Raw genomic sequence first — 12,818 nt, 5'->3', positions numbered from 1 at the left:
GAACTCTTCAGTACCACTGCTACCAGAAGTAGCCCACAGTCTTTCCTCATTTTACCATTGATATCATGGTCTAGCACTGTGGTTGGGACCTCAGATGGGTTCTTACACTACCAGAAACTCCAGGTCATTCCGTGTCATGGTCCTCAAGGTTTTCCAGAAAAGTCTGAGCTTTCTTAATTTCAGAGAAAATCAATGACTGTTTGGTGATTATCCTATTTCCGAGGAGTTCTGACTAGAAAAGTTAAGATTGCTTGTTCAAAGTTCACTTGCACTTCAGGATTCATTTGGCAGCAAATACCTAGAACTGGCAGAAACTGATGATAAAATGTTTCACAAAGAGGAAAGGTCTTTTCAAGCAAAACATGTTGTTTTCTGGGAAAATATTTCTGATCACTCCTTTTCCAGAAGCAAATAAACAAACCATGCAACCAGAAATCCCTTTTTCTTCAAGCTTACGCAATTTCTTCCATTTTATGTCACGATTATCCATTAAAAAAAAAAGGAAACAGCATTGTGGGAGGCTGTGAAGTAGAGAAAGGTCTTAGAAAAATGGAAAGAAAGAAAAAAAAATTCATCTTTGCACATACTTGTGAAGATGACTGTGAGAAAACCCATTAGGGGTGTGTGTGTAAAGGGACTATTATTTCATTCATGTCTCCTCTCTAACCCAATTAACTTATGTGTTGAATGTCTAATGTTGCTGACATCCAACCTGTTCTATTCCTAGGAACACAAACAAGTGATATGGGGATTTCTGACCCTACAAACACATCTCCTGTCCTCTCCTTGACCACCTAACCACAATGCAGTCAGCAATGGAGAGCCTTACCTCCGCAAGTGTGCTCACAGAAATGAGCCTTGGGTTGTGCTGCAGTCAGCTCAATTCATCCTGCCCTCTCTCTACAAACTCCCTTTCCTCTCACAGTGAAGATTTAAGGAAGAAATAATAGTGGTAGGTCATTATGACGTTTTAGTGTGTGTTTTATAGGGCATCATGACTGACTGATTCAGGGAAGAACTTTGCAGCTTGCTACGAAATTGCCTGTTTCAATCAATCCTACTGGTGGCTTCTCTAGGATTTTTATGAAGCGTAACTTAAATATGTGTGTGTGAGCGCTTACATATATATATATATGGGGTACTGTATTTATTTTTGTTTTTGGAAGAACCAGTTAAACACAAAAATGAAAATACTGTAATGAAAAACATGAAGCCTCAAAGTGCTGAAAGCAGCACAAGACTCTATCGGGTCAGGAGAAGAGAATAGCTGTCATGAATAACCCTGGCAGGAATGTCTCTAAGCTCAGTTGCTTGGAGACTTAGCAGGGTCGTTGCCTTTGTTTTGCTTCTTTGTGAGTTGGATGCAGTCACCACCTCCTAAAACTCTTGGGCCAGTGATTTCTAAACTTTGTGAGTCTTCACATCATGGATGAATGGTCATAAATCAACCTTCTGCTGCTGGGTGCACAGGGGAAAATTTTCTCTGCATTATTTTCAGTTTGGCTACCGCATAGGGAGGTCTGAGGTCTCTGAGGATCCAGAAAGCTTTGGCTACTGCTGATGCAGGGAGCCTAAATACCCCAGAGCAGATACATGTACACAGTCCATGTGCCTCAGTAGAAGAAACCAACAACCTTACACTTCCACATCCATCTTTTTCCTGAAGGGAAAATAGAGACCCTGGAGATATTAAACATTACTGAACAGATATTGAACAGTACTAATCATATCTCCAGGTTGGACTTGGAGCAGACTCCTGAGTAGCAATTAAAGATACTTGGAGGGAACTTAGGTACCAAAGAAGGAGAGAGAAAAGGCCGAGGAAAATTATTTCATTTGATAGTGATTTTTGTAAAGATTTCACTTTGGGTGGAGACTGGGGTAGTGAATGTTTCAAATGATCTTGCGGAAAGTGGAAAAGAAACATCTGCTCCCCTCTGGAGACAAGTGTTGGACTTTTCAGAATGGGCTTGTGCAAGGAACACAGCAAGTCCACTTCTCATTTTGGGGATGACAGAGACATCTCCACTGTGAGTTTGGGGATGTCAGGGAGAACATGGAAGCTGTGAGCACAGGGAGAGCAATTTGCTGCTGACTATTTTGTGAAGGGCAGGAGGCTTCTTGGTTCATCCAAAGGGTTAATTTAAACTGTTGCATCAAAGGAAAAGGATATGCAAGCATGCCTAGGGAGAGAAACTGAGGCAGAAACTGCTTCTTCAGGAGAGACCATTGAGCTCTGAGGCTTGTATCTTACATATTTTTGGTGAGGGAGTAAGTTCATACAAAACATCAAAGCCCCAAAGAAGGCAAGACTGGAGGTTATCTATTGGAAGTGCATGGCCTGTGATGAGCATGCAATAAGACAGACATAGAGCAGAGCATCCATGGACTTGTTATCTAAGACTAGTTTCTTGGCAATGAAAGGAGTGCAAGTTCTTTATGAAGATGAACTAAGAGTTATGCTGTAAGGCAAAGCGTAGGAAAGAACTCATGGAAGCAGTACAGCCTGCTTGTGGGCAGGCTCTGGAATATGATATAAATAGAAAAGGGCATTTCAGTATGACTGCTTGAGGGGTGACATCATGTTCAAGTGTGTATATCAATGTAGACTTAATCAGTATGTTGTCCTTTCTTCTCCCTTTTCTACTTAGAGAACTTGTCCTCCTGAGATAGGAGATCATACCTTTGCCTGGGATCTTCTCAGATTTTCTCCAAATGGGTCCTTTTTCTCTATAATTCATTCATAAGTAAACATTCATAAGTAAACTAAAGGCACTGGATGCAATGAATTTAGAATGTCATCCTATTTCCGTCTGAAATCACTAGCAAAATGCTTACTGAGTCTTAAGGAGAGCAGGATCAAAACACTGGAAAAAAGAAGACCAAAAGTCCCACCATGCCAGCAATCTGATTTCTAAGCTGGTCACAGTGTGCAACACTGCTGTAAACCCTGTTCTCACATGATAGGATACCAGGGATTGCATTACAGGGAGCTTTTTGACACCCAGCTCTGAACCCTCTCTGGACACCTTATTGCAGGGATAGACACAAATTAGGTCCCCAAATTCTAGTTCTCTAGAAAAGAAACCACCAAGGCCATGCTGCAGAAAGTGCAGAGCGTGATGATCAGCAGCACAAGTCTAGTCAGAGGCCAGTAACTAGCTGTGTACCGCAGGGGTCAATACTGGGTTTAGTCCCATTTAACATCTTCGTTAAACATGATGGGACACACTGAGCAAGCTTGCTAACAACACCAGAGGAGTGGTTGATATGCCAGAGGGTCATGCTGCCATCCAGAGGGACCTTGACAGGCTGGAGAAATGGGCCGACAGGAACTTCATGAAATTCAACAAGGAGAAGTATCAAGTTCTGCATCTGGAGAGGAACAACCGAGGCACCAGTATGTGCTGCAGCCACCCAGCTGAAAAGCAGCTTGTCAGAAAAGAACCCGGGGGTCTTAGTGGACATGGAATCATAGAATCATAGAATGGTTTGGGTTGGAAAGGACTTTAAAGGACATCTAGTTCCAACTCTCTTGCCACGGGCAGAGACACCTACCTCTAGAGCAGGTTGCTCAAAGCCCCATCCAACCTGGCCATGAACACTTCCAGGGATGGGGGATCTGCAGCTTCTCTTGACAACCTGTTCCAGTGTTTCACCACCCTTAGAGTAAAGAATTTCTTCATAATAATTAATCTAAATCTCCCCTCTTTCAGTTTATAATTTTTACATCAGGTTGACCTTCAGCCAGCAGTGTGCCCTTGCTGCAAAGATAGATAATGGTATCCTGGTTGTGTTAGACAAAGCATTGCCAGCAGGTCAAGGGAGGTGATTCATCCCCTCTACTCAGCACTGGTGAGGCCACACCTGGAGCACTGTGTCCAATTCTGGGCTCCACAGTACAAGAGAGGCATGGACAGACTGAAAAGAGTACAGCAAAGGGCCACGAAGATGATGAAGGACTGGAACACATATGCTACAAGGAAAGGCTGAGAGAGCTAGGACTATTCAGCCTGGAGAAGGCTCATGGGGTCTTATTCATATGTATATATACCTAAAGAGAGGGTGCTAGAGGGACAGAGCCAGGCTTGTTTCAGTGGTGCCCAGTGACAGAACCAGAGTGCATTTAAGCCAGATGCATTGCTTCATTAAGTTTGTAGAAGGTCTTTGAGCCAGAAAAATTGTCTGAAATTTGTTGATGGTTTCAAAAGTTATGAAATAGGACTAAGACAGACAAGCAGATATTTCAGTTACATAAAGGGCTCGTTTCCTTAGGAAGCCAGCCTAAAAAAATAATCGCATCCTTCACAGAAAATTTATGTAGACAGATCCATCAGATATGAGTCTGAACTATGCACACATCCAGGATTCTTGCTGGAGAGGAATCCTCCCACCCATATTGTCTCACCCCAAGATCCTGGCAGGAAGCTTTTATCCCATCCAAGATGTGTCTTGTCCCAGAGCCAAGATCAGACCTCATGCCTCACAGGGTTTCCGTCCACAGCTTTTGTTCTTCCTGCGGGTTTCAAACATACCTGCCAAAAATAACAAGTCCTATTAGTGACTTTCTATGTTATAGCTGTAAATGTGGTAGCACGAAGCTCAGGATTCTCGACAACCTCAAAAGCAGTGGCAAGTGTCTTTTGACACTGGAGTCCCATTTCCTCGGTCTTGACCGGATCCACACAAGACATCAGATAAGACTGGTGTGCGTAGCCCAGGAAATAAGGGGCCCTGCACCCAGACAAGCTCCTGACTCCCCCCAGAAATCTTGTACAGACCATTCTGCCTGGTTCTTGACTGGGACTCATGTACTGCACTATACAGCAAGTAGCTTCCCCATGAAGATCTCAGTGTCATTAAAAAACAGCTAGTTTCAAAGCATCCCTTTGAGGCTTAGGTACTGGTAATTTTATAGATCCAGAGGTCTGCAGGGCAAGGGGGAGCATTTAGATCCCATAATCTCGGGAGATGAGGCTTGCAGGGAAGCCTTCAGCCCAGATCAGGTATCTCCCCATCTTCCAGCTCATGCTGCAGGGAAACTGTGGGGTTGGGGATGGACGTTCTGCTACAAGTGGGAAGAGCAAGAGCAGGAGGGCCTCACAGAAGACATTTTTTTATAGGTGAAATTCAGCTACTGAAAAACTAATACTTGTTTTCTGGTTTGTCACATAGCTCACTCTGAATTTCCCCTTGTATTTTCTATTTTAAAGTAACAGAAAAAGCAGGGATTTCATTACTTCCCTCCCACAGAGGCCAACTACTCAGCACAGGTAGAATTGGCATCTTAATTTCCCTTTTACTGAGCAGGCTGATACCTGCTTTATCAAAAGGATGGGATTTCTCTAAGAGCGGGCTGCAAAACTCAAATTAAATGATAAGCACAATGAGTGGACAATCATAATTTTTTCTCTGATATTTGGAAATGAGAAATTATAACATCCTATTTCAGTGGAACAGGGGGTTGGGACTTATTTAAAAATGGAAAGAAAAAAAGGTCCCCTTTCCAGGAAGAGCACTTAACAATATGCAAGCAAAGTGGATAAAAGCAGCTCAGTAACAACCCCAATTGCACAGAGATTGTCTCCTGCATTCCTGCACATCTTTGCCTTTTGACATTTAACTTTAATTTATAGCAATTTAGCTTGCTCTTAGAGGCTGCACTGTACATTTGGGAAAGCAAAGTGATCTGTTAAATGTTTGTCTGAAATTCAAATCAGACACAGAGTACCTTTGTCTTTCCCTTAAAAAGGAAAAAAGACAGCACCCCCACCCCCACCTGAATCTACTTATTTTGGCACAGAGAGACGAATTATTCTCCTATTATAAATTCATTGTTATATAAGAGGACAACTACAAATTAGTTTGGCCCAATGGTCAAGAGTTACAAAATTAGATGCCAATAGTTAGATTCCTAAATATGCTGTCAGGTGGACAGTTAAGGTCCCAAATCAAGGAAAAACCACTTAGGCATATGGTGCAACTCATGTCCTGAACCCTTGGCACATGCCAGTCCCTGTGTTCATTCTAAGCTACTGCCTCATCACAACTCACATTGCAAATTGGGTCCAAAGGGTTGAGCTCAACCAAATTCCTGAGATTTTTGGAAGTGGCTAAGAGCTTTTCTGAACAAACCAGCCATGCTCATGATCATTGGCTGCGCTGGGACCCCACTGTCCCAAAGGTGTCATTGCTCCTTGTGTGTCTTCTCCAGGTACCTGGAATAACACAGGGACCATGCTGTCAGGTCAGTATGCTGAGCTGGCCAAAACTAAACCTGGGACAGGAACAGTAATGGGGGACAGTGTTTGCTCCATAGCATCCTTTTATTTAGCATGGAAATGTAACATCTGAAAGACAATTAAGTTCACTAATCCTGCCTGAGATCAAAAAAAGATCTACTTTTCTTCTATGCTGAGGAGCCAAATCAGATCACAGAAGAGTCCATCACACAGAAGAGTCCATCCACAGTCAGAGCAGAAGGGTCACGTGGCCATGGAAAAGTGTGGGAAGAAGAAATAAGACAACACTTTTTGGGCAGCAGAGAACCATTTAGTCAGTATGACTGCTCACGGAGCCACAGCTTTCTACAGCTGTCTGATGTACAAAATTGTTTGCTATTGAGACTTTTCTGTGCTGTCCAGGAACATTAATTCATTGTCTGAAAATATAATTTCCATGCCTTCATTTTAACAAAACTGAAGCAGTGATAGATGTCTGGGAAAGAATGAATTCTAACTCTTCTTTTTTTTTTTAGCCTCATGAATTCTCTGCACGTGACCTGTGATTTTCCCAGGGTTGCCAATTATTCAAAACTATTCACTGATGAATATTCTGTCCTTTCTGTGAATATTCTTGGCCTTTCCGTTACTTGTAAGGAGTCTGTGAGCAGGATAATATCTGAAAGCAAGGACAGGTCTGAGGTTCAGGAACTCTCCTTGCCTCCAGGAGAGTTACGTGAGATAGTGCATCTCCAGCTGACCTGAGTCACATCACTTAATGCCTCTGGGCTACCAGTTCCACATCTGAGCTAAACCTTCCCTTCCATGGCAAGGACTGCTTTGATGATAAAGGTGAAATTATTTATGTGTGTAAGGTGCTTACGTGCTAATGTCAGTCTAGGGCCAAGGTGGAAGTATCCTGAATCATTAATTCAGAGAGGAGACAAAATAAAGGTTGTGCTTCTAGTTGGATGAGAAGCTTAAAATCAGGTTTCTGGGGCAATTTCAAAATTTGAATGCAAGTTCCTAGAAATTGTGTGCTAACTAAATATGAGCTATTGCTCTCAGTGTGGGAGCAAGTGACTGAAATCCAATAGCCTTTTACATACAGGGCCTCTTTTAGCCTCATAAATCAATTCAAAACTTCATCCCCATGACCATTCTTGGATTCCAGCTGGGGACAGCCAATTTCTGTAGCTGTTGCCTCAACAATCTCAGTGCCAGGACTATTTGCAAGAAAATGCACACTCAAAAAAGAATCACTGACACATTTGAAGAGGTTTGTTTAAAATTTCCAGCAAATGCTTATGGAAAAGCCCTTCTCAGCTCTTATTGTAGCACTCGTTAGAAGTGGTGCAAAAATCCATCCTCAGGAGATCAGCCAGCTCTGTGACTTCCTTCTTTCATGGTAATCTGACAACAGGATGAAAATCATTCTTGCAGTCCCCTGCTTTTACATGGCTGGCCTCCTGCACTGTGTTTTGCAGTGGACGCCTCCTACAAGCTTTCTATAAAAAACCTCTGCTGCCGTTGGATGGAGGGGAGAGCTCAGAAAGTGTGACAACTTCAGCAGTGACATTTAAGGGAGGTAAAAGCCCACGGTAGATTTGAACGTTGACATCCGTGCTCCTTTACTCGCGTCACTCCTTGGATTGCCTGACAGCCGGCCACACCGAATGTAGCCAGCCATGCACTGGGACCATGCCCATCACCATGTGCAAGTCCTGTCTTCCCAGAGGCTTCAGGTAACTGGGAGATGTAGGTCTTGGCCAGGACGTTCATCATTAACACATGGCTTCACATCCTATGTGTATCACTATGTTTGCTTATTGCCGTGGTATCTACTTTGTTGCCTCAAAGGAGATAATGTGGTTATTAAGGACATCAGAGAGAGTCTCCTATTCTGCATAATATTCCTCTTCCCTGGTAATTCCTGCTGGGAGAATTATTCTTCCATAGCACAGACATGACAGCATTGAGCCCATAAAGTCGGAGCTGAACTGCAGTGTATCTTTTAGAAAAGAGTCCTATCTCACTTTAAAACCTGGAGCGATAAGGTATTTACCACTGGTTTTGCAAAGCTCTTGCAGTCATTCTCTGTGCAGTTAAAAAAAATAATAATCACCTTTCATTTCTGATGTGAAGTTTTCTAACTTCAGTGTCCAATCTTGTTACATCAGCATGTGGGGAAAAAAAATCTAATGTGAACTACAGGTCCCCTAACACCAGAGGTAAATGAAATCTTGCCGACTCAGACAAGTATTCTATGTTCATCATCACTGTCCAACCACATGTGAACTATGCAGGAAACTGGAGCTGTTATCATTATTTTGACAGACCCAGCTTGTCTCCAAACGGCTTTGATTTTCCTCTGCCCCATCCCTTTTGCCACATGGGACCTACTGGTAAGCTTCCTTTTTTTTCTTAAGCGGATTTTTTTCATAAAATGCCCTCTTTTCTGACATGTTCTGGTTTGACATCCTTTCAGAGCATAAACCCATTACTGTTCATTTGGGTTTCCTCTCCCCTTTACTCCTTAAATGTTACTGTTATAAATGATCAGAAAAATGATGGATAGGGCTGCTGAGGAGAAGCATGACAGAGCCTTTGATCCATTAGTCAGGTGTGCTCTGAATTCCCACCCTTCCTTCCAAAAAATATTGTGTTTCCATCACTGCAGCAAAGGGTCACTGGGTGGTCATATCAGCCATTTCAGCTGCTGAGAAGAGGCCACGAGCATCCTCAGTCCATATCAAGAGATGGAGAGAGATGAGAATGTGTGGCCCTTCCACCAGAATGCTTACACCCTATGGTGGTGCCTTGTCTTTTTTGCAATGAACAGCTGCAAAGACATGGATTTCCCCAATCAAGTCTTGCAACAAAGAAGCAGAAATATTTTAACTCTACAAGGCCCAAGAATGCGACCACCCATGCACACCAAAGAGGTAAGAAATAGTAAAATCCATTCAATTTTAAAGCCTCCCCTAGATTGTTAGATTGTCCCAGTGTGGATATGAGTTACTGGTGCCTGAGGAAAACTACATGACACCTCATCTAACAAATTAAATGTTTCCATGCAATTAAAATGAAGCACTCAGCCTTAGTGTAATAAACTTGAGGCTATTAGTATTCCTAGCGCTGTTGCCTTCATTGTGCTTTACAGTGCCATAAATATAGGCTCAGCATGATGGCTCAGCAGGCACTGGGCATGGAGAAAAATATCTTGTAATATTTGTTATTAAAACATTAAAAAGTCCTTTACTTGAGCACACACATTTTTAAAACGTCCCTGACTTGGAACCTCTGCTTTTAATCTCTCCGTGTGCCCTGTAGCACTCCATCATGGCTTCTTGCTGGAGTGACAGGGAGAGCTGCTGTGAACTGCTGCATCCCATCAACTGCTCTAGGGCAGGGAAAAGCGCCTAAAGAAACCCAACACTGGCCTGAGGTGAAGACCAGGTCCAAAGGTGGTAGTCCTTTTCCAGGGACTTGGATGCTGAGTATGGAGAAGAACATCTAAAGATTCATAGCGCCTGAGTACAGTCTGGTACCTCCAGATCAAAAATCCTGTAAAGGGATGATCCATCTGTCCCAGCATTAGTTATGGGATTCAGCTTGCAGATGGTGACACTCAAGTTTGGATGCCTGCGCAGGAGATATCCAGGTCCTTATTATAACTTGAAGGAGACAGAGATATCTAGAGAGAAATTTATGGACTTCTGATTCAGTTGCCTTTGTAAACGTGTTTGCCACCTGTCAAAGGTGCTGTTTGAGAAGCCCTGGGGTATCTGAGACACTGCAGTTCTGGCTGACAGGACACAGGACCATTGGGAGGTATAGATGTCTCCATGTGCTCTAGGTGTGCAAACTCTCCACGGAAATGCAATTGGTAAAGTCAGTGGAGATGGTGGTGTGAGCTATCTAGCTGAATGAAAGTATCTTCTTTAGCATGGGATTGAGTCATGTCCTAGACTCCACCAAGCAAGCTCTCCCCAGGATGTGCTCAGGCAGAAATGTCTTTCCTGAAGACAGCCAAGCATAAGCAGACAAAGCCAATCTAAAGGCACTTGAGCACATTTTGGAGGAGACATAAAAATTCATAGCATCCCTCTCTGCAGCCTTGAAGTAGTGCAGAGAGAAGAGCTGGAGGATTCCTGCTCCAAAGTAATGCAGAGCTTAGCTCATGGGATTTGTTTGACTTAAATTGCAAAAATGTGACTCTGCACTAAGAAAGGTAAAGCTAAAAATGTGACTAGGAACTGAGAGCTGTGCCGAAGGAAAGCAAGAGTTGTCTTGATGGTTGGAGAACAAACAGTAGTGTCTCGAGTACTCCAGCAGGAGTTATCCTAAAGAACTTTTACCTGCATCCTGGAGGATCCTCCTGTGAGGACCTACTCTTTTGCTGAGTTCTCTTTGCCATGTTTCCACCCATGCTCTCCTATTTGCACACTCCTAAGTACCTTAGAGCAATATTCTGCCTCTGCAAGTCTCAATAGATGGTTAATACATTTCACACCCCAGTTTCCCTCTGTTGCAGCCTGGCTGAGCAATGTGTATTTGAATTTATTCGGAAAGCAGGGTTGCAAGGGTTTTAATAAAATCCAAACAAACTCTTTATCCACTAATAGTTTCAGCTAAAAATAGGCAAGAAATTTCTCTGCTAAGATTTACTCTATATATATTGGGCATATGCTTGTGATTTTGAGCTTTTTTCTCTTTCTTTATCCACTATGTAGATACTGATTTCTCTCAGTACTTGTTCTATTAGTTACAGTTACAATTGCCAGAATCACTCTTGTTTTTCAGTGACTGCATTGGTTTTTTTGACATTTGCTTTTGCATTTTTATTTTTGCTTCAGAACTCCTTTTCTTCCCTTCATTTTAATCAGTCTGTAAGGGGGTGCCATTCATGCAGTCATACTAAATTCCTAAGCTCAGCTACACTGTTCCTGTACATCTCTGGATCCATGATATCATATCTCTTCCCACTGTTGTTGAAAAAGCATGAAGCATCTTTCTAAATCACCTGAGCTGGCCAAAGAAAGAGCAGTGAGAAGTGGATCTCTTTCCTTAGTATTAGATCCTTCCTAGCACTGACCCTTTCACTTTAGAAAAATCGACACATTGTTGACCCCACATTATTTCATAGATTCTGCAGTTTCCACTTTAAAAAAATGTTAGTGAATTTTCTTAGCATCCTTTGCAGCACAAAATTTGGGGATTGATTTGTGCTGTGTCTGTTCACAGTTTTGAGAATCCTCTTATTGTCTCTTTTGTCTCTTTATCAATAGCCATCCTGCTTTTCCAGGCAGCTTCACAATTTGTCTTTGCTATTACAGATGGATTTAAAACAAGGAGTTTTATCTCTCGGTTATTTCTGGCTCAGTATCACCTATCACCTCTGCCATCATTTCCCCCCCTACTGAGATTCAACCACCAGAGAATGAAACGCATTTTGGAAATGTCTTGCTTATGCCACATAAGGGATGAACTGCCTAGCTCAGGGGCTGACTCTTTAACATCCTCATGCAGACACCCTCAGAAAATCTTGAGTTTATTCCTTAAACAAAATATTAGAAAGTTTGAAATCCAATGCATGAAGGCATCACCCATGTGAAAATTGGCAATCAGGGGTGCATGAAGGTTACCTACTGGGAGAGTTTTGAATGCAACAGCACGAAAGTTCTTATTAGCTCCCCAAATGCCCTTAAACTTTACAGACCGTCACAACATGACCATCTGGATCCTGGGCACATGATCTAAAGAACAAAGCACTTAGCATTTACAGTACATAAATCTGTGGAGATTTCAATGTAGGTGATCATAAAAATGTAGAAGCACTAGAGGTCAGAACACTTGTCTGATGGCAATAAAAATAACAACAATACACAAAGCAAGTCCTTTTCACTCAAATTTCTAATATCCTTCACCATTATAAGTGAAATGACATTCACATATAAGATAGTGGGAGAAGATAAACCGGGGTTATCATAAATGCTGGAGGGGGGAAAATCTAATCATATGAGACTGTGGGACCAATAAAAGCATGTGTTATCTAATCTAAGAGATTCTCACTTATTTTTATTTTTATTTTTGGCACTCCAAAGGCCTTTTTTTGCCACTCCATGGGAAATGCAAGTGTAAGGCCTCTGTCTCCTCTGACCATGGGTACTTCACTCAGTGTCTCATTGGGGGAATTTGGTATTTATCGTTTGAATAAAAGCTCCATCCCGAGAATCAGTCCTGCTGGAACTCACATGGAAATGCATTTATCACATAGCTTTCTACATTTTCAAACAAAAGAAGAAAGAAGCCTACTAAGCCTTACAGTCCCTGTCCTTCCTCCCCCACTATGTACACTCATCCTAGCACCGTCCAATTAGTGCTAATTGATGCTTTCAGCAGTGGGAGCTGAAGATGTCCAGTTCTGTCTGTGTTTCTGGAGAAGGTCACTCCTGGTCCCAGGCTGAGAGAGAGGTGTGGAGGGATGTGCTTGCACAGGCACGGGGGAGCGTGCCACTTTTGTTTAACGCAAAATCATCAAGGGTGGGCACAGCAAAAGTTGGCAGAAAGGCACTGAACAGCAGTGCAGGGAAG

This window comes from Calidris pugnax, unplaced genomic scaffold (genome assembly GCF_001431845.1).
Source record: "Calidris pugnax isolate Ruff unplaced genomic scaffold, ASM143184v1 scaffold14, whole genome shotgun sequence".
Taxonomy (NCBI): Eukaryota; Metazoa; Chordata; class Aves; order Charadriiformes; family Scolopacidae; genus Calidris; species Calidris pugnax.
Note: the sequence above shows the minus strand (reverse complement) of the source record.